The following is a 22,500-nucleotide window of genomic DNA, read 5'->3' as shown; positions in this document are numbered from 1 at the left end:
ACTAACTGAGAACAGCAAAACATGCATTCAGAATGAGGCAGACGGGTGAATCGTATGAATGCGTAAACACCCAGCGCTTCTCAAACTTTTTTACCATTTCAAGGACCCCAAAATGAATATGTAAATACCTAGTGGTTCTCAAACTTTTATTTTTTCCATTTCAAGGAACCTGAAATAATATTTATTCGGCCATGAACCCCCCCCCCCCCACATCTGAATGGCAGCAGGGACTCCATACAAGATTTGTATTGTTAAAAAGTTCCAAAAATATTAAATTAACTGTGTGCATATTACACAAGCAAACGTTGAGGCTTTGAAAGATGTTTTCATATTAATATTAAACATGCTTCCAAAGAACCAAAGATGGACAAGAACTGTTTGCTAATGTCTACAAGGTTTTGAAGAATATGAAAAGCCACCTATATATGGTATAATATCTACATACATAGCCTTGTCTGGTCATGATTTATTGAATGCAGGTTACAACGCAGTACAAATTCATCATTGCTCATAATAATAAAGATTGATCGAAGATTTCTTTTGCTGTTAATAATTCATAGTTATGTTCTGACATCTGCACTTGACTTTCTCCATCCTGAATAAAATATAGGCTTAAATGCAACGCTGTTTATGATTCCTAGACACAACAATGCATATTTCAGATGTTCAGCAGAGAATATAGGCTATTACGTTTATAATGCTATTAGAGCTGTTTAGTTTCTGTAAATCTTCCATGAAGTACTACAGGCGGCTGTGGCTCAGGAGGTAGAGCAGGTCGTCCAATGATCCATGGGTCGGCGGTTTGAATCCCGGCTCCTCCTGTCTACATGTCGAAGTGTCCTTGGGCAAGACACTGAACCCCAAATTGCTCCCGATGTGCTGGTTGGTACCTTGCATGGCTTCCGCCGCCATCGGTGTATGAATGTGTGTGTGAATGGGTGAATGTAATGCACATCTATGTAAAGCGCCTTGGATAAAGGCGCTATATAAATGCACCATTTACCATTTACAGTGTCATGAACTGTGGTGATGTGTTATTGTGTGCCTTTATTTTTAAGTGTTTCCTGTCCTTGTACCCTTGTTACCTCTGTTGTCATAGATATTAAAAAATATATAGATGCCTCATTGGCCGCTGCAGTTCGTTGGAACTGTCTCCAACGGGAGGAGGAAGTCAAGCGGAATCTTGAAGGCAAGTGCTGCTGGGAAAGAGGGAGTCACGCATCTGATTGGCCTACCCAACGTCCCCTTCAGTTCTTCCGCTATGCTTCGCAAGCAATCTCGGGAAAGCTTTTGCTTTAGTTTTATAGTTTTACTGGGGTTAAGGTTAGGTTTAGGTATAGTTTTACTGAGGTTAGGGTTAAGGTTAGGTTTAGGTATAGTTTTACTGAGGTTAGGTTTAGGCTGTCAATCACAGTGACTGGCCAATCACAGCGCACCATCTACTCAAACACGCAGAAGATCCCATGCTCGCCCTGCCTACTTAAACCCTCAGTTCCTCTTGTTCCCTGATAGGGTATATATTTCGTTATGGTGTTCTGTAGTAGTATTTCCAGTCCTGTATGTATTCTGTTTCCTGAGTTTTGGGTGAATAAATCCCTCTGCATTCGACCTCTCCTGCCTTTCTGACCAGTCTGTTCTGCATTTTGGTCGCATCTGAGTCGCACCGTGACACAGTGATACAGTATGAACATATCTTGTTCTCTGAACAGACAAAAGCCAAAATATGTCTCTGGACTCTAATTAATTAATTCATATATGTAATTGCTTATTCAACAACCCATGGGATGGCTGAGACATTTTTATGTGACATTTCTATCCAAAGATGTAGCAAACACAATCTTATTAAAAATAGGCTTTTCAATCCTCCAGGTTTCCACAAATACACGTTTGAGAGAGACATATAATTTGGGAAGGACTCAAATTATGTTAAATAATATGTACTAGTGATTTGAAAGCCTTTTACAAAAACAGTGATGAGCATCAGCGCATCACATTGTTATTTCATCTTCTGAACGTTTAGAAATGAGTCTTTTGAGATCAGGGTCACATCCCTAATGCTAAGGGATGCTTAAGATAAGTGGTTCTCAAACTGTTATGTATTTGGCCGCGGACCGCCCATCTGAAATGGTTTTATGCCAGGGACCCCCGAAGAAAATATTTGTGTTAAATTAATATTCAAAGGTTTTCGAATAGCCAACATATTTAAGGTAAAGGTAAAAGTGGTTACCATGCCATCGGCTAGTCATTCTCAAGTAAGTAGAGTCAATATTTATCCGCACACACAGTATGTTCCAGATGCAGGCAGACAATCACAAGCCAGCCTGGGGAGTAAAAAGAAATAAATATAGCCTGTCATGAAACTTTTATCCCGACTCCAGAGTATGATATGCACCGTGTCATGCCTATACTGCTCTCTGCACACGGATACCCCCCAACGTGCCCTTACTCACCTCGGTATTACACTAATATCTCACCCCCTTTCCCCAAAGGTACAATATCCCACCAAGCTATATCCAACAAAATATGACCCAATGTTCTCTCTTTGTAAAAGCGCCGGCTAACCCCTTGAGCTCAGGGGGAGGGCTGCATGGTGGCAGCCAGAGAGGCTAGAGAAGGCTTCCATAAATGCATATAGCGATACGGTCCAAAACCACAGGGGTGTGTGTAACCTTTTGCATTGGAGGACAGTGTTATTAGCGAAGCGCAAAGTCAGAGCAGTCATTTAACTGGCCTGACAGTAACTGCTATTCCCATTAGTTGCTACAGTATTCCGTCTGCTGAAAACGCAGAGAGGGGTGTGTAGGGGGGTTGGATAAATGCCACCAGAAGAAGAAATAATAGTGCCGTGGCTTTCCTACCATTTCCAATTCAATTTCCTCTCGCTGACCTGCAGTAACTAGAGAAATCAATGCAGCCCAGGAGGAGTAAGACAAAATATATATTCGGAATGCAGGGATGGCTGCAGCCTCTTTTTATTTTTGTAAAAGGCAGAGCCTATCCATCACTAGTGATGTCGACGCAACGATCTGGTGCTGTCCAAACCTGGCCGTTGACGCCCCCTCTTGGGGCCTTAAATGAGATCCTTGATTAGAAGTTTTTTTCTTTTCTTTTTTCGCTGGGATTAAAACAGGTGCTTCCTTCTCAACACGGAGCACCTCAGCCCATTAGAACAACCCGGACGGATAGGGTAGAGGTCCGGGCACTTATAGGCTGCTGATGCAGCCTGACAGCATGTCGCGGGTTCGATTCCCGATCCCGACGACCATTGCTGTGTTTCACTCTCCATCTCTCCCAATTTCCTGTCATGCTACTATCCTATTTTTGGAACATTTTTTAAAAATAGCGTGGAAATACTAAAAATCCGGAATTCAACATTTACTTGAGTAAAAGTACAAAAGTATTGGCTTCAAAATGTACTTAAAGTGTCAAGTTTTCAAATGTATAATAATCTACAGCAGATCTACAAGCTCACAATGCGTCACATCACAATGCATTGTGAGTTTGTATATCGGCTGTTTTCAAATGGCCGATAATGTGTGGGCTGAAGTGGTTAATGTATATTTTGTATAATAATCAAATAAATCAATCAAATAATCAACATCTACAAAGTAACTAGTAACTAAAGTTTTCCATTACATGTAGTGGAGTAAAAGTACAATATTTGGATCTGAGATGTAGTGGAGTAGAAGTAAAAGTATTGGGATTTGGAATTATTCAAGTAAAGTACAAATATCTCAAAAGTAGTACTGTACATTAATTAAGTAAATGTAATTATAGTTACTGTCCACCGAAGTGAAAAGATTGTTAACAACATAAACCCTGTACGTATTGTACTGTATAGCATGAAGAGTAGTTGTATGAGCTCACAATGCAACAACAACCAACGTCATGTGGACTTGTAGATCTGCTATTTTCGCCAAATGTTTGCCTACTTTTGCTGAAACGACGCTAGGGTTCATGTGTATAGTCCCTCTCCACACATGGTATGTTTACAGTCTCCAGACCTCTGTTCAAATCACTGGGCAGCCATTGATGCTTGTGGTATAACTAATGACTACTAATGCCATGCTTAGGCTATCATGGCTCTGGTAGAAAAATATAATCATTTTATTTTACCAATAGGCACTTGTTTCCCGTCATTATGCCAGCAATTGTAATTTTGCAAGTGTATGAAACCGTCAATCATTGTCATTAAGTACAGTACTAACATAATAATACTGTATGACCTTGAACTGATTTAATAGAGTTGTTTTATGCCCTTAGGATAAATGCTGGCATTTACAATATACACACTGCTGTGACACATTTTTGTTACACACAGTTGCTTTGCAACTGGGTTGGGTAATTAAAAGGTAATTATTCTGTATTCTCTCTCTGGCAAGGAAATACAAGTAGAATAAAAAAAAGAAATTTGATTTTAATAGGAGATTTGCTCAGAGGGGGAATGATTATGCTCTTCTTCAACATATTCATTCACATTTTGGTGCGGGAAAGTTTTGATCTAGAGATCATTTATACGATGCAAGTTTGCAGGCAGGCCCTCGAAAAGGATTGATGGCATTAGCATGATGGTAAACAGTGATGTAATGGAAAATACAAGGGCTGCATATTTAATGAACCTTCTGGTGTATTTGATTGTGTATGACTATGACTGAAATCATGTTTAATCACGCAAGGACGTTTTAATAGAGGATGCGATGGCACTCAATACCAAGAGATAACTGATATTAACAAGTAGCTATTTATTGATGTTAAGAACGGTTACAAAACTCTTTTAATCTTTTAGGTATGAAATGAATAGATAAATAAATAAAGCATCAACATGCATAACACTTGTCTTACACAGTATGTCTTTACCCTCAAACTAGCAACCCTGGGGCAAGAAATTATGCTACAGATCCAATTTTCTGATTAGGGAAAATGGCTCCAGTACCATTATGATCTCTGACCCTAATGTGTAAATCTATCAAAGTTCAAAGGGACATGCAATGTTCAAGGGAAAGAAACGAGGACGGACGGTGTTTTCTGTGCCACAAGGCCCTTACAGTATAATACTCTATGTTCCTGGTATAATATGGAATATGGATCCTCTACACTTTCATCTCTCTCCAAACATAGCTTTCAGATATTGTCTATACTCGGCGGTTGAAGTCAAGGGACCTTTGCCTTTAAAAGTGTCTCTTGGGAGGGGGGGGGGGGGGGGGGGGGGGTCTGGATTCGGTGGTCACAGAACAGGAGAAAAAAGGCGAAACAACCATCGAAGCGTGAAAGTCTCAGAATTTACTTTTCCTTTTCGTCTTGCAGGGAAGAGAATGCTTTCAAGGTCCAGGGATTGTGAAATGTTATTTTTCATCTCCCCACTCTTTTTTTCTTGAGGCGCACACACACGCGCACACACACACACACACACACACACACACACACACACACACACACACACACACACACACACACACACACACACACACACACACACACACACACACACACACACACACCTGAACAGCCATGCAGGTTACAGTGGTTTAGTAACCATCCTATTTCAAAAGTGAGGTCTTTTCAGATGTTGTGTGTGTGTGTGCCATGATTCAGACCTCCTGGGATTCTCAGCAAGCGCTTCCTGTGAGTCCTGTCATTTCCTGCCAGGGCTGGGTGAGATCGCTGACTGTGAAACCCTCTCTCTTATACAGTGCGTCACATTTCTCTTCCTTTAAACCTGCGTGGTAGCCTTAAGTTATACCCCAGACTGGCCCGGAAGCATGCAGAGTGGCCATCCAGCGCTGTTCATGCCTGAGCTCATTATGCCCCCAACCCCTCACCATACAACACACTCTCTGTCTTGTATTCCCCCTTATTTTTGGTTACAAAATAAGTAAGCATTACATTGTCGTTGTTTTTCTCACCCATGTACATTTGAGCGGAAGAGGAAAATAGCTTTTATTTCTAGCCTCCCCATCTGATCATTTCCATATGCTTATATATATATATATATATAACACCTTTTCCGTGTTCCACGGTGTAGTGTGATGTGTACGTGCGGCGGGTTTGGGTGCGGTTGGTAATTTTCAGGCTCTCTGAGTGGTGTAATGAGTCCTTGGGCTGCAGGATACCTTATCTGCTGTGACAAATAACTGTTGAGCAGCGGCAACAACAACACCAACAACAACCACAACAACAACAACAGATTGCCAAACACGGAGTAGAGCTTTGTAATGCAACAAAATGAAATAGCTTTGAAGAGGCAGATGTTATAAACCACTCACTTAATTTGTCTCCAGAACACTTTTGCTCCATCACATTAGTGCCGTTAAGCAGGATGGAGTGTGGTGCGGCAGAGATGCAGCATCTCTCTCCCCGCTATATGGAAAACGAATCATCTCACCAGAGGACCCCCGTCCCCCCACCCTCACCCCCTGAAGAGTTATTGTCGTCCCTCATCAGTGGATGAACAACAATACAAACCTCTTGGTGCTCTAGAGTAGACATCCGTGATAGCCATCGTTGGGATTACTCCTATATACCGTCGGCCCCACGCGTGTGTGTGAAGTGTACATTATGGTAATGCAACCATCAGGAAAAAATATTACATTCTTGATTTTTACTTAACCCCCTTCCCCACCTCATCCATCTCCAGCTCCTAGAGACAATTTAGACTCGTCCTTGGCTCAAAGGCAGCACTACTTGAAATGCCTTTTTCGATTTGGCACACACACACGCACACGCATGCATGTGCGCGCACACACACACACACACACACACACACACACACACACACACACATGCACGCGCGCGCACACACATCAAAGAGACCAGGAGCTTATTTTCATGTATTTTGTGCCCTGAGGCTAGGTGCTAGTTCTGAGGCTGCTGTATTCCCTGTAAATAGTTTGCCTTTCTGTTCCGTGGATCCAGGCATAGCACCTGTCAAACAGAAAGCTGTGGGCACGGGGCCTCCGTGGTCTCCCATCGCCAGAGATAGCGGGGGGGGAGGAGGGGTACATAATAGACCTGCCGATTGCTTTCCTTGCGCGCCGATCTGTAACGCTCCACACCAACTGTACTCGGTCCAAGACCGCCAGGGCCAAAGGTGTCCAGAGCGTGCTTTTTGCTTGTTGCTTTGAAAGATCAAAAAAACTTCCCCTCTTACGTTTGAAGGCGCTGCCCTGTGATGTGCTCGAACAGTTCTGAGCATTTTTTCTTTATCTCAGACCTGCATCTTGTTGCGAGCGCGTGGAAAAAATAAAAGCGTTTAATTTGGACAGGGCCAATCACTGCTCGATGGCGCTACGTGCACTGCGTGATAAGACGGAACTAGCTACAACATTAAGCGAAAGTGAAACTTTCATAAAGATTGCTTTTTCATTCGGCCAAAGGAGGGGTAGACCTTCATTAAAATACACTATGCCCATATAATGCAGCTTCGCCAATGAACACCACATTGTGATTTGTGCCACTTCATTTACAAACTGCACACTTACTTGCTTAATGTCGATAGCGATTGGCAAGACAAGGTGCCTATGTCATTAGAATAGACTCTTCCTTGTTTTAGAAACCAACATAGGCTTATAGATTCAATAGCAAGTATAGTATAGCAACACAAGGTAAAGGTAAAGGCTGTACATTTTGTCTTCATTCCTTTAAATTAAGCTGTGTAATAGAAGCACACAATTTATACTCCCCCCAAAACATAATTTGCTCAACAAAGTTTCTCCCTAAAACCTCATTAAATCTACTAATAACATACTACTTTTCTACTAGGCTATTTGAGTTTAACAACAACACAGATCACAATCGAGCATGAGCATACACGTTGTACTTGTGGTGCTTATACAATTTGTTTATTTTATTTTATTAAATATTATAACAATAATTATGTGTTTACAATTCTGTAATAATGAAGAAGTCACGAGGAAGCAGACTCATGACAGAAGATAAAACATAAGACAGAAAACCAATCCAACCAACAATGAGAAATATCCATTTTTCTATTTTGTTCTGCTTTGAAAATGACCAAAGCATTCAACATGAAGGTAAACGAGAGAAAAGGAATAAGGAACGGTAAAATCTATGAAAATAGTTAATATGTAATTACACACTATTTATCTCTCTGGAATGTGAGATGAATATAATTGCAACCTGTAACATATCGTTTCTGTCGGGTGGAAACCTCATATGTTACTTTTCAGGATTCACATTCAAAAGTAGCAAAAGTAGCAGATCTACAAGCTCAAAATGCGTTTCTTCACGCCACGGTTCAAGCTTGTAGATCTGCTACTTTTGAATACTCCTGTGTGATGCTGGAGATGAGAGAGGTTTCTGCCCGACAACAACGACATTGCAATAACAATGTGCATAACAGGTATTGTGTGGTTGTCACAAAATAATGTGACAACCACACATGGCACATAGTTTTGGGAACCACTGGACTAAACTGAGGATCATCACCGACTGGGGGGAAAAAAGGTCGGGAATTGTGTGTCAGAAATGTACCCCCCACCCCCCTGGTTCTTCAGTATGGCATCCATCTACATTAAGGATAATAGCACCTTCCCTCGCTAGTGGAAATGGGCCTTTGAAGAGAGTTGTTTCAGTCTTCTCTGCTTCCATGCTTTGTCTAAGATCATCCCTCTGCTGTAGAGTCTCCTCTTCCCTGTAATGACTGCTGCCAGACACTGGCTCTGATGCCCCAGGAGTGCACACAGCATCATTCATAATAAGACTAGCTTGCTATGATTATGTCTGTGCCTTTAACCATATATAAAACTTCATTTAAAATGTCCTTTTAAAACCCATAAAGCATCCATATTGACTTCGGGGGCTGCCAGACTGAAGGCTGCCGCTAATCAGTTCACTCTATGGTCCATTTAGCCTCTGTGTCATTAAAGATAATACAAATAAAATAAGCACTAACATGAAGGCACTCTGATTGCACCCCTTTAAAGAACTGACCCCCCTCCGCCTCCACCACCACCTTCACCGACTGTCAATATTATCTATAGATGGAAATGTATTTCTTCACATTACCCAGCTTGCTAGTGCATTTGTGCCGAACAAATTCCAGTTAATTACAAGGCAAATGGTACAAAATGTGCTCTGTGACTATCACAATCCTGTTCGCTATGCTCAGCAAGGATGCAGCACGTACCACACGCCCACACTAACACTTGGCACTCACAAAATAAATGGAAAACACACAAGTACACGCTATACCACATACCAACCGCTCACACAAATAGACACGTCACGCACACTTGTCACGGCATACAAATGCATACACTCGCAAACAACACATGTACACCCTTTTTAAACACATGAATATTTCTTGTGCTATACTGCAGATTAGATACATCTATTTCCTTTAAATCCCCCAGGCTTTGATAACAAACAGATGCCAGCAGTTCAACACGTTGCTTTACTCGCTCTTGACTTTCACCAATATTGGGAGACGCGAGCAGTATTCCAGCCATGGAGCTTTAATGAAAGGCTTTGCAACGAGGCATGGACGCTTGGTTGATCTAATGAGGTCCCTAACTGTTCCTGCCATCTGCCAGACCCAAGTCATGACATTATCTATGCAGCCATGCTAGGCTTCAACCCTCTTTTAGATGAGCCAAACCTTTTCCTCTTCGTGTCAAATGCTGATGCACAAACAGGCGCAGTCCTCGATGGAAAGCCAGAACACGACGCAAGCACTCTGAAGCCTTCTAACAGAATGTTAAATGTACTGTGGCCAATACAACGGGCTGTAGGACATCACTTTAACCGTATTATATCCTCTATAACTGTATCCTTGCCGAGGAAAAATACATTGCTTTGTTGCTGGGCCAAAACTATGTTTTTATTTATTTATTTTCCATTTCACTGGGGGGTTATAATGGTATTGACGTGCCCTGTATATAAGGTGAGTCCTTGCTTTGAGTCAAACTCATCTGCGGTTTTTCCAGGGCGCCATTGTCCGCTCAGCCACGGAGAGGTCACGGCAAAGGGAGGAGAATAAATGTGGAGTGATTGACTAGTCTCTGTTGGAGAAATGAGTTCCATTCATTCCCGGGCTTCCAGAGGCGAAACGTCCTTCAGGAAAGTAAACATAATCTGACAGGGCCCTGCGACGGATGCCACGGCACGGCGCGGCACAGTCGGCAAGGATGTGTCCTGCCTGCGTGTACGTCCCTCGCCTCTTGTCCTGCTTCTATTCACAAAGTGAAACCAAATCCAACCCGTCACCCCTCAGGTATACTCTGTGACTTTGGGACACTTTGACCGGGTTAGAGCTGGAGATGGACCGATACCATTTCTTCCTTACTGATAACGTTGCATTATCGGTCGATACCGAGTATACCGATCTTACAAATAGGACAGTGGTTCTCAAAGTAGGGTACAGGGTTCTGGTTCCAAATGGACCCTTACAGGTCTGTAACTCTGGGAGGGTAAAAATGGAACAACATGGACCGTAGGGTCCATTTTGTTCCATTTGTACATTCTTATGGAGATCCTTAAATTAAAATGTTTGAGAACCACTGATCTTTAAATTAATATATCAAAATTAATATACATTACGCACGCCCGCCCGCACGCACGCACGCACGCACGCACGCACGCACGCACGCACGCACGCACGCACGCACGCACGCACACACACACACACACACACACACACACACACACACACACACACACACACACGGAAGCATTCAAAATACAAAATAATTGATTACTGAAAATGACATACCATCATGTGATAAATGATGTGGTATGGGAATGGCATAGGCTGGCATACTCAGCAATATCTATACCAGAATTTTAGGCAGTATCGGCAGCTTTTCCGATACTGGTATCGGTGTCGGAAACAACTCAGTTAGAGCTGGAAATAATCTGCTGGCCTTTTGCACACGGACCTTTCAAACAGCCAGCTCTTGATAATCAGGACCACAATTGCAAATGCTCGCTCTAAGTGCATTAGTGCATTATTTCCCTCTGTTTGCTCCATTCCCAGGTGCTCCTGGATCACATGTCCCTGTTGGACAGCAAATTGAAAATTGCCGCGCCCATTAGAGACCAGATCAGACCTGTTTTTTTCGCCCCCGACATGCTTAAATTGCAGCAATGCAGATCGCATCTGTGGCTAATTGATGGATTTGCCAAACGATCTCCCAGAGTGGCCGTGGGCTCTGCTTGTGCACTTGTATTTATTTTCCAAAGGCAGTGGATTTAACCCTATATCTCAGTGACACCCAAAGCCTATAGGCTTTACCTCTGTGTTTCTCATCGACAGTAACGCAACTGTCGGAAGGCATTGCCTTAGCATGCGCCCCCAAACGCCACCTAATTAGAGAGAGAGATGTGCATGGGATTCTATTGTACAGTAGCTACATTGGTCTTGCATGAATAATTCAAAGCGCATAAGGCTTATTGTTGTCCTTTAGGCCCTCTCTCTCTCCCTCTCTGTAGACTGTTTCATCCAAATGCCCTCATGTTGCTAGGAGACAAGCCACAACTCTTGAACGCATCCGGTTGGTTGGTTATTATCGCCTATTTAGTATCATAGGCCTATGCTAACTATGTTAGCTTGCATCGACCAGTTTAGTGTCAAATGATGGATGGGATCTGGGATGCCTTCGTTTTTTTCCCACCATAATGACTGACATTAGGTTAGCTACAGTAGCCTAGCTATAAACTGTCAATAGCTGTCAACACTACTGTATATCTTCATGTATAAGTTAATATCTATAGGAACTTAGAAACATTCACTGTTTTCACTGTCAGTTTACAGTCTATACAGCAGTCCTGTGTGTAGCAAACGAAATCCCGAATGTGTGTGAAATGTGTGTGAAAACGAATCCAGTTGCTTAATGATTCCCATAACGGTCCGATTCCTTTGCGGTTCTCTATAGCGATTCCTATAGGGGATTCCAAATGGACCCTTACAGGTCTGTAACTCAGGAACCAAATGGACCCGTAAGGTTCTGTGGTTCTATTTCTAAGAGTTATGGTGGTCCTTGAATTTAAAACGTTTGAGGACCACCTGTATTGCATTGGTCAGAGACGTGAAGTACACATATACCAACTCAAAAAAACGGTTCCGGAAACGGTTCCAAATATATAGATAGAACCCATTCAGGTTCCTCAATGTTGGATCCGGTTCTTCCGGTTCCTCCAGACCCGGAGGATCCCAACTTTACTTCATAGACATTTCAAATGCATCAATGAACACTTAGGAGTTTACTGCATGTGCACTCAGTGACTTGATGAAGGAACAGACCAATTACCTCTGTGCATAGCTACAGGCACAATTGAACATGAAGCTTTTAGCGAGTTGGTCAAAACAACTGCAGACCACACGCCCCACCATACTTTCCCCGGTGAGAGAACATTATTTTGAGTGTGTGTGGTACAGGTGTGCGTGTGTGCGTGTGCGTGTGTGCGTGTGTGTGTGTGTGTTTTTAATTAGTGCACGCACGCATGCTCATGCAGTTGAGTACTGTATATCTTTGGAGGTGTGTACTGTGTGCGTTGCGGTTGTTGTGGTGAGCCAGTGATCTATTTTTCCCATTACCCCGTGCTGCATACGTGTGGTTCATTTACATTCATGGTTATCCAGATAATGAAGGTTTCAATCCGGAGGATCCTGTGGTGAGAACAATGAACCCAATTACCTCCCGCTGCCTGTGAGATGGGATGGCAGACTCCCAGACAGATGGGAGAGGCTGTGCTCGGCCGACAATCCAATCACATTCATCTCGCTCGCTTCCCCGTTTCCCCCCTGTTCATGTGCTCTGCAGCAACTTATCAACAAGCAGGGGCCAAAGAACCCCGGATCATTACATCAAACACACCGGCACCCCTGCACACGCACGCACTTACACACGGATGCACTCTCTATCTCTCTCTCTCTCTCTCTCTCTCTCTCTCTCTGCCACCCTGGGGCCCACTCGACCCCTCAACTCCCCCAAAATCCCCTAGCTCTATGTCTATATCTTGCATAATCGTCACAATGGGACAAAAACCTCTCATCTCCGTATTACAAATGTTTGTGTTTTTTCGTAAATTAACTCCCTACGTGATCCTACTACACGGCAGTAACTACAGCGGTGCACAAAAGTAGCAGGTCCACAACCTTTAAACTCGGCTCAAAACACAGTACGAACCAACGCATTTTGAGCTTATTGATCTGCTACTTTTGCTACTTTTGAATTTGAATCCTGAAAAGTTTTGGACATAGCCTATATGAGGTTTCCACACGACACAGATAGTATTTAAGAATCTCTATTACTTCAAACTCAATGACACGAGTTCCACCCCTTGAGAAAGGTGGTAGGTAAAGTAAAAAAAAAAAAAGGAGTTGAAGGGATGGATTTTGTGGGGGGGACGTAATACCTCTTGAAGTCCTTATTAGTGTGCTGGTATCTGACTAAGAACTTTTTCAATGAATTATGCAAGATGCTCAACTTTCCGTTCCCCCCCAGCCCTTAGTATTTCAGTTACTATAATAGCCAGATGGAATCATTGGCAAGATGTGCTCAGCCACACTTGAGAAAGTTGCAGTGGCCACATTATCAGCACTTCGGCATGTGCAATATTGTGGCAGAAAATGGAAATAGTGTTGATCAAGAAATTAGTTTGCGGAGCGGAGAGCATCTCGTCTGATCATATATGTGATGCAATGCCATGTAACGGCTATGTAACCGTCTGTAAAGATGTGTGTGTTGAATGAGATGAACTATAGTCTGACTTATTAACCATTTGGAGTACCTGGACTCCCCGAAGAGAAAATGCAACCAATTCCAAAGGCCAGTCCACACCAATGCAACTCCTCGCAACATGTCTCCCCCCTTCGCTGCTCCCTCCATTGGCTCCCGGTTGCTGCCCGCACAGAGTACAAAACTCTGATGCTGGCCTTCAAAGCATCCAAAGGTATGGCACCCCCATATCTTCAAAGTCTGATTGGACCCTATAAAACCCGCCAGGTGCTCAGATCAGCCAACACAGGGAAGCTGGCAGAACATTCACTAAAAAAGCTGTGGCAACGCTCCACACGTCCCAGACTTTTCTCCCTTCTGCCTGGCTCCAAAACTATGGAATGAACTTCCCATTGCAATCAGACTGTAGACTCTGAAAACCCACCTCTCCTAAAATGGAGCACTTGCCTAGCCTCGACTACCTTACAGGCATATGCAAAGGTTCAACTTATGTAATTTTATGTAGACATAGCTACTCATAGTTTCATTGTACCGTACATATATTCTACTGTTAGATGGATGATTCTTGATGATTATTTTTTATGTATTTGATGTATTACCATGTGTTGTTCTTGCTTACTGTAAATGGCTCTGGATTAATGTCAGTTGGCACCAGTCCTCAACTGGTCAGTCAAGACCACTGTGACGGTTTTGTTGCAATACTGGCCTTTAGAAACATAAAGTGTTTGCTGACAAAGGTACAATCATACTCTCCAGCTAGCCACAAACATATTTTTTCACTGCCAACTGTGATTGGCACCGGCAATGATTTATCTTTGGGACGCTCTAACTGCAAACACATTTTACGCAGACGTCCTGTCGTCCTCTAAGAGGGAGCTGGAGGGAAAGTACTGTATTCCATGGCTAGATAATTAGTCAGTGATTGCATGAGGGCCAAGCCCTTATTCATGCATAATGCTTCGATATTTCTCCTGCCTGTTTCATGCAAAATATACCCCTAAGTCCATATTGCCCCCTTGCCCCCTCCCCTGCTCTTTATGGCCTCTGATTTTGATGCCGTGATCGATAGTTAATTGACTTTGTGATCGATGTGTCTCTTGAAGTTTTCCATCAGCGCGGATGGCCTGTGCTGCCGCTACCTACCGGCGTACACACAGTCCACTGCTGTGTTGGAGTGTATGGTTTGTTAGTGGGGATCTGCATGCTAATGCTCATGGCATCTCCCCTGTGAGGCGTATAGGTGTTTTTATGTTAATGAATGTCAAGAGAGGAGCTCCGCATGGTTATCCCTGGCACACACACACACACACACACACACACACACACACACACACACACGCACACGCACACGCACTCACACACGCACTCAGCCCCTGGATGCATTATTGATAAGCTACTAATTACGCTTGTTGCAATTTCAGCTGACCTTTCCCGGGAACATCCCGGATCATTATCAGGTAAAGGTAATCTACAGTCCACCTCCTCATCCCCCCCCCCCCCTTCTACTCCCCCCCCCCCCCCCCCCCCCCCCACACACACACACACACCGACACACACACACACACACACACACACCTCCATCCCCAACACCACCCCACCACACCCCTTCCACTTCCCTCGCTTTACTCCTAGAGATGAAGACGTGTTCTTCCACACACACACACACACACACACACACACACACACACACACACACACACACACACACACACACACACACACACACACACACAGAGAGAGAGACTGACTAGGTGAAATGAAAGGCAGAAGAAGAGTGTGCAGCAGAGGTCAGTGCAGTTGAACAGTTGTTGGTGTACAGACTGACAGACGGTCAAACTGACCGGGAGTTTCCTCCGTAAGGTCCACATGAAACAGCATCCGAGTGAAACAGGATACCGGCTGGACACGGACGTTAACGGGGAGATAATTGAATTGAATGTTGAAAAGTGGTTAATGGATGGATCATGTCATCATGATATTATTAGTTGATATTGGTCGGTTCAGGACTACTTAAGAGCGTCGTTTGGTTTTTACAGTAAGATAACATGATTGGATTGTGATGTCGTCTCTGTCGGGTGGAAACCTCATACAGTATGGGCTATATCTTGCGCCACCCCTTAACCCTTATAACTAAACTTATTTGCCATTTTTTACTATTTTAAAAAACCTTTTAAAATAGTCGATCTACAAGCTCACAACATGTCGATATAGATCGGCTAGTTGAACTATTTAAAAATGTTTTTCAAAATAGTAAAAAATGGCAAATAAGTTTAGGGATAAGGGAAGATGGAGCCCTATATCCCAAACTGTTGCTTTTCAGTATGCAAATTGGTTTGGTGTGGACTGGCCTTAAACGGTTTTGTTGCAAGGAGTTGCATTGGAGTGGACTGGCCTTCTGCAACAGGGTCATTTTGTTTAGGGTTAGGTGATGTTTAGGGTTAGGTGACTTCATTTAATCCATTTTGGGCGGGAACCCCTTTTGGTGTTAGCATTATGTTATGCTTTAGCTATTGAAAAATAGCAGATCTACAAGCTCATAGCGCGCCACCGAGTGGCGCGCTACGAGCTTGTAGGTCTGCTATTTTTGAAAAATCGAAGAACCACTGACATAGAAACATAGCTTTTTCAGAAAACTGTCAGGATGTAGAAGACATTTATAGAATCTGATCTCAGGTCAGAATGGGTTAACAGAGAGATATGTGGATGATAACCCTGCAGTTCATGGCAACAAGTGAGAGATGGATGGCCAATCTTACCCTCCTTTTTGCCTTTAGGGGTGGATGCTTTTGTTCCAACTCAGCAATAGCACACATTGATCAGTCGCTGAATGGTTAGAACATTTTAATAATGGCCCTGACCTACGGTATGTTACGTTCATTTTTTTGTGTGCAATTTGACGAGTCAAATCTCATGAAACTCAATCAGCTGCCCGAGACGGCACCTCAATTATTCTCTGTAACATTCTAAAACGGTTTAGACATAAAGTAGAGGAAGTGATCCTCCCATTGATTCAAGTCTTGTTGCTATAGTTTCTTGACGGGAGAGAGTTTCCCTCCATGTTCGCAAATATTGACAGATCTATCCAAGATGAGAGGAATAATATATAATGAAGATTTATTTTTGACATCTTTGTGCTCTATTTCAGACAGCAGTGTAGCGAGACAGGAAACCAAGGGCAGAGAGCATGGAGAGAGACGTGACAGACGAGATGGGGTTGGATTAGAACCCTGCTCATTATGGTCTGTACCAGGGCTGGGCAACTTTGACAATGGAGAGGGCCACTATCATTTCCGCAGTGCGACGCTTTTTGAGCTTGTCGCAGTGCGTTGCAGTGCGTTTTGAGCTTGTAGATCAGCTATTTTTGCTATATTTGAATTGAAATCCTGAATAATGTTTTGCTTTTTTCGAATTGGAATCCTGAAGAGTTAAAATTTTATTTAATTTCAAATGCAGTTAGTTATAGTTATGTTAACTTTATGAACTAAATACAAATACATTGGACATAAAACAAGAAATGATTACATAGTAATATTTGTCAGGTGAAAGAAGCGCTGTCTCCGTTGTGTTCGTGTCTCCCGCAACGTGTATGTTTCTGTGTCAGAACCTCGCGGCCGTTGTTTGCGTTTGTTTCTGAAGTTCTGTTCGTGGTTCAATCATTGTATTTTGTTGTGGCTATGCTGCTGCTGCAGTTAGCTCATAACATTAGCTGTGAGCTGTCTGTCTGCCACGCACCCCCCACCTTGGCTGCACTGCACTGTTTCACCCGCGCTTAGTTTGAAGTTATATTGAGTGACGTTTGAACATTGCAAACGTGTCAAATAACTGTAGTATGCGCCGTGTCGGGGAGCTCTTCCCCGTGAATGTGATCTGCTCTGCTGCTTTGCTTTGCACTGTCTGCAGCCTGCATGCGTGGCTGTCAGGGATATTTGCCGTTGCTTGCACGAGGCAGCCAATCAGGACGTCGCTACTATGATGGGCAACCAAGCACGAGGAGGTCACCACTATGATGGTCGTCTACATTTCATGAGCTTTCATTAGTCAAAAAGACAATACCATTTTAATACTAGTAATTTACTAAAATCAATAATATATCAATGTTCGGATATTAACCTGCAGGCCGCATTAAGTGAAGGTGGGGGGCTGCATGTGGCCCCTGGGCCGCCAGTTGGTGCATTAAAACCCATTTTGGGCGGGAACCCCTGTTGGTGTTTTAAGCATTCTGTTATACTTTAGCTATTGAAAAATAGCAGATCTACAAGCTCATACGAGCTTGTAGGTCTGCTATTTTTGAAAAGTCGTGAAAAAGGGGCCACAAATCTTTGAATATATATATCAGAGCGAACATTTTTAACAAAAATATTGGCTTCTGGGGGGTCCCTGGAACTACATATTTTGAGATGGGGGTCCGTGGCCCAATAGAGATAATTCTGGGGGTCCTTGACATGAAAAAGGTTGAGCACCACTGACATAGAAACATGTTTTTTTCAGAAAGATGTTATGATTTTAGAAGCCTTTTTTTTCCGACCTCAGTCCAAAATGGGTTAACACCTTAAGGGCATAGGAATAATATGTATTTCTCTTTAAGAACCAAATTAAATATGTGTAAGTTAGCAGTGCTGTACAGGGAGAAGGGCAGCTGTACACGGAGAAGGGCTATATATTTTTTTCTTTCTGGAAAAAATAATAATAAAAATAAATAAATAAGGGTAATGGTTTGAAGGTCATGGTGACAAATCTCTGCTAGAATTTCGTTCCCTTTCATCTCCGCCATGCAGTTTAGAGGCTTTTATCCACTCCAACCTACTCTCCACTCCACTCGCTTTCTCGGAGATGTGTGTGCGCGCACGCACACACGCACGCACGCACGCACGCACGCACGCACGCACGCACGCACGCACGCACGCACGCACGCACGCACACACAAAGGCTCTTTCTACAGAGCTAGAAATCTTCGCTCTGAGAAGGAGGTCTATGCGCCTTAAGAACTGTTCAGCTCTTCCATTACAATCAAAGTTTGGCGGTGATGGCGGGGGAGCTGACTGGTTGCTCGGCGAGTCGGCATAAATATCGGGGTGGAGGGCGGGGGCGCTTGTTTGGGAACAGCAGTTGGCTGGCATCACTGCCTGTGAGTCAGGTGAGTCTTGTGCAAGCACATAGGGACGCCACCAGGCGAAGGATTAATGGTCTCGGGGGGAGCCAAGGTAAGCCTGCTGCTCCTGCTTGACATCTTTGTACTTGTAAGAGCACACAAATTAGCCAGGCGATGCGGTGAGTAATGGCCAGACCCCTTCCATCAGTCCTATTTAACAACGCATGCAAAGTCAACGGTGGGAGAGGGAAAGGGGATGGGTGGCTGCCTGGGTGGGGGGTGGGGGGGATTGGAGTGCAAGTTCAGGTTGCATTGAACGATTCTGCTTCATTTCTATACTCCGTCGTACAAGTTGTGTCGCATGCAGAAATTAGACTACAATTTACAGTTTAGGCATTTAGCAAGTGAGTAAACTAAGCCTTGCCGAGCCATGAGACCCACAGGGCAGGAACCATGAGACCCATAGGGCAGGAGCCTATCTCCTGTTTTTGTATAGCGTAAGGCCAGGCACGGCCTTTCTTCCCCCTTCATAAAATATCAACAGCGTATTATTAGATTTCAAAGCATGAACAGCATACAGCACTTTCAGACTGGCTGAAAGATGTGAACACACTGTTGTCAACAATACTTAACAGCATGAGAGAGAGGCCGCGTCAACTGTCACCGTAAACACGACAGGCGGACAGACGGACAAACCATCCATCCGTCTGTAGTTGGCGCCCCCCTGTGGTTGGCGCCCTGGGCAATTGCCCACTCTGCCAGTGCCATCCGCCGGCCCTGCGTAAGGCAGCTTGATGTGCACTCCATGGACATGATGTACAAGTACACCTCCTGGACATGACGCTAGTATGTCGCAAGGAATTACCCCAATCCAACCCTTGATGCTGAGTGCCAAGCAGGGAGGCACTGGGTCCCATTTTTCAGAGTCTTTGGGATGATCAAACCCCGACCTTCCAGGCTCAGCGCGGACACTTAACGGACATTTAACAGACACTCTTAATCCAGAGTGATTTACAGTGAGCAGGGTAAACACAAGGTAATTCATAAAATGCATAGACATAGTAATCTAGGATCATAGGTGAACCAATAACTAGTCTGACAACAGTATAATATTAAACAATAATATATAAATATGTACATTGAAACTATATAAACTGTAGGATTTCATGTCAACCCTACAGTCATACAAGCTCACAACACGTGACACATGTGGTGTGCTTGTAAAATGGCTATTTTCGGGCATGCGAGCATGTACAGTAGAATGTATGACAAAGTTTTAAATCGGGCTTTCTTCGAAGCACTGTGAGGATGTATAGCAGAGAGTTTCAGCCAAATGCTCTATCTATTGAAATATGATGTGCCCGTTAACCACATACAGTACAGTACTGCAACTTTTCATTTCTTTTGTATTTTTTATTTGCCATTGTAACTATCACATTTGATACAATCTATTGGCCTAGCCCAGAGATTTATCCAATTCCATTGGGAAATATACTGTAGTATCTCTTGCCGTTCAGCATACAGTTGTTGCTAAACAGTTGAATGATATCGTACTGTAAGTCAAATATATAAGGATTCTGTATAGTCAAAATCAACCACACAGACGCACGCACACACGCACGCACATGCACGCACGCACGTATGCACGCGCACACTGTTATTATTATTATTTTTTTATAAATGTTTTTTTTTTTGGCTTTCGCCTTTATTTTATATTTTTTATGGAGGGACAGACAGTAGGCTGACAGGAAATGGGGAGAGAGATGGGGGGAAGACATGCAGTAAAGGCCGCCGGGAGTCGAACCCGCGGCACACTGCCAGACTGGATTACCAGCCAAGGTGCCTGGACCACTGAGCCATGGCCCAGGCCCACACTGTTATCATTGTTAGTAAGGGACCAACAATAATTTGGTCACTCCAGATAGAGATGTCCATAGTAGGTAAGACAGATATCATAGTTTTAAATCCATCTCATGAATAAAGTTGATTTAGAGCCTTCTAGAGCCATTTCTGCTTTTCACAGTCGTCTGATTTTCCTCCATTTAGTGACTTCAAATACTGGGACAGACCCAAAAAACTGGTTGGATACTTACCAGTCTTTACTGGGTAATCAAGTAAAGGGGGGGGGATGGGGGGGGAGCCCATGCAGTCTCCTGCCTGCATACACTTTCTACCATATTTTCTTTCATGAATACACATTGACAAAATCCCCACGGTGAAAATTGTATAAAGTAGTTTCTCCAAAAGCACAGCCCCAGCTGTCTCTCCTCTCCCCTCCCTTCGCGCCAGCCAGCAGCCAGCCACACGGGACCGAGCCTTTGTCAGCCTTCTGGTGAGAGGCAAAGAGGTAAGGAATGCACAAACCTTCCTGGCAGGGACCGGCGGAGAGAGGAGAGGACGGATGGAGAGACGGAGGGAGGGATGAAGGGTGACAGAGGTCTCCCAGCTGTCTAAGACCCAGGCTCGTCCCAGCACACTAGCTTCCACTAATGACCAGAGGCCCCTGAATTTCCCTTCGCCTCCCCTGGGACAACAGCTGCTGCCATCCCCACGCAGCCTCTGCCTGCGCGCTTTGAAGGGTGGACGTGGCTGTGGCTGAGCTGAGCTGGCTGCGTTCCTGCCTAGCAGAGCAACAGCTCAGGGGATGGGGAGGGAGCGCGGCGGGGGGACAGGCAGGCTTGTTGTGCCAGCAGGGTGGCTAAGTCCGCCGAAACCCTATCCAGCCAATTATTCCCTCCGCATGCCAAGCTTCCTCTCTAATGGAGGAACTAGGGACCGCACGCTTGTGGGTCCTCTTCCAGGTAGAACACACACCCCTCCCAACCCCAGACCCAGGTTAGGGCTTGTTCTGTTTGAGTTTTGACAGAAAACAAAAAAGCTAAACAATTTTAAAGAAAATCAATTGTTTAATACTTTTCTGAAGCAAATGTTTTTAATGACAAATTCCTTTTTAGAGCTCCTTGTTTTCTTAGCCTGTCTCCCATGCACACATAGCCCCTGGTTAGGCTTAGCCTTTAAACTACTTGCAGAGGAGTGAGGGAGAAAGAGAAGAGCTGCTATAGTGTGATATAAAGAAATAGGTGAAAAAAAAAGAAGCCTGTAGAAATGTCCTGACTAGAGGGAGTGGACTGCCATTGGTTTAGAGCAGTGTTGCCATGTCGGCTGACTGCTAATTATAAGCAACTTTGGGCTTCTTTTTCTGTAAAGTTGCTTGTAAATAATTATTGGTAGTTGCGGGTTGCGATTTTTGGGGGCTCGTTTCTAAATTGTAGTTGCTTTGTGCTTGCTTCCTAAACGTTGTTTAAACCATTGGTTCTCAAACATTTTCATGTCAAGGACCCACATCTGAACATATTTTGTGCCAGGGACCCCCATCAAAGATTTGTATATTTAAATTGTAAAAAAAAATAATAGCAGATCTACAAGCTCACAACACGTTGCATGGTGACGCATTGTGAGCTTTGTACATCGGCTATGTTCAAATAGCTGATGTATACACGTTTTAAACTGCTCACGTAGCCAAGTCGCTTTTTTTGGGGCCTGTGTTCATAGAGCTGGGCTGCTTGTTTGTCTCGCATGGTTTTAGAGTCTAGCTAATCATTCAGTCCACGTCCGCGGCGTTCAGATAAGCAGCACAGGGCCTCCAGTGAGCCCTCCCTTCCTTCCATACACATACTTTAACACGGCTAATTTGTGCGAGTCTTGCGGCGCTTG

The 22,500-nt window shown here is 43.9% G+C and overlaps 1 protein-coding gene across 1 annotated transcript in view; it reads right to left on the bottom strand.

Annotated features, from left to right (window-relative positions):
- Positions 1–22,500, bottom strand: part of celf5a (cugbp, Elav-like family member 5a) — a gene marked incomplete at both ends in the record, with an annotated part of 342,492 nt that overhangs the window by 101,250 nt on the left and 218,742 nt on the right. The gene's annotated exons all lie outside the window — the stretch shown is intronic.

Source organism: Electrona antarctica (genome assembly GCF_951216825.1).
Source record: "Electrona antarctica genome assembly, chromosome: 7".
In the NCBI taxonomy this organism is placed as follows: Eukaryota; Metazoa; Chordata; class Actinopteri; order Myctophiformes; family Myctophidae; genus Electrona; species Electrona antarctica.
This window is presented reverse-complemented; position numbering and strand designations above follow the sequence as displayed.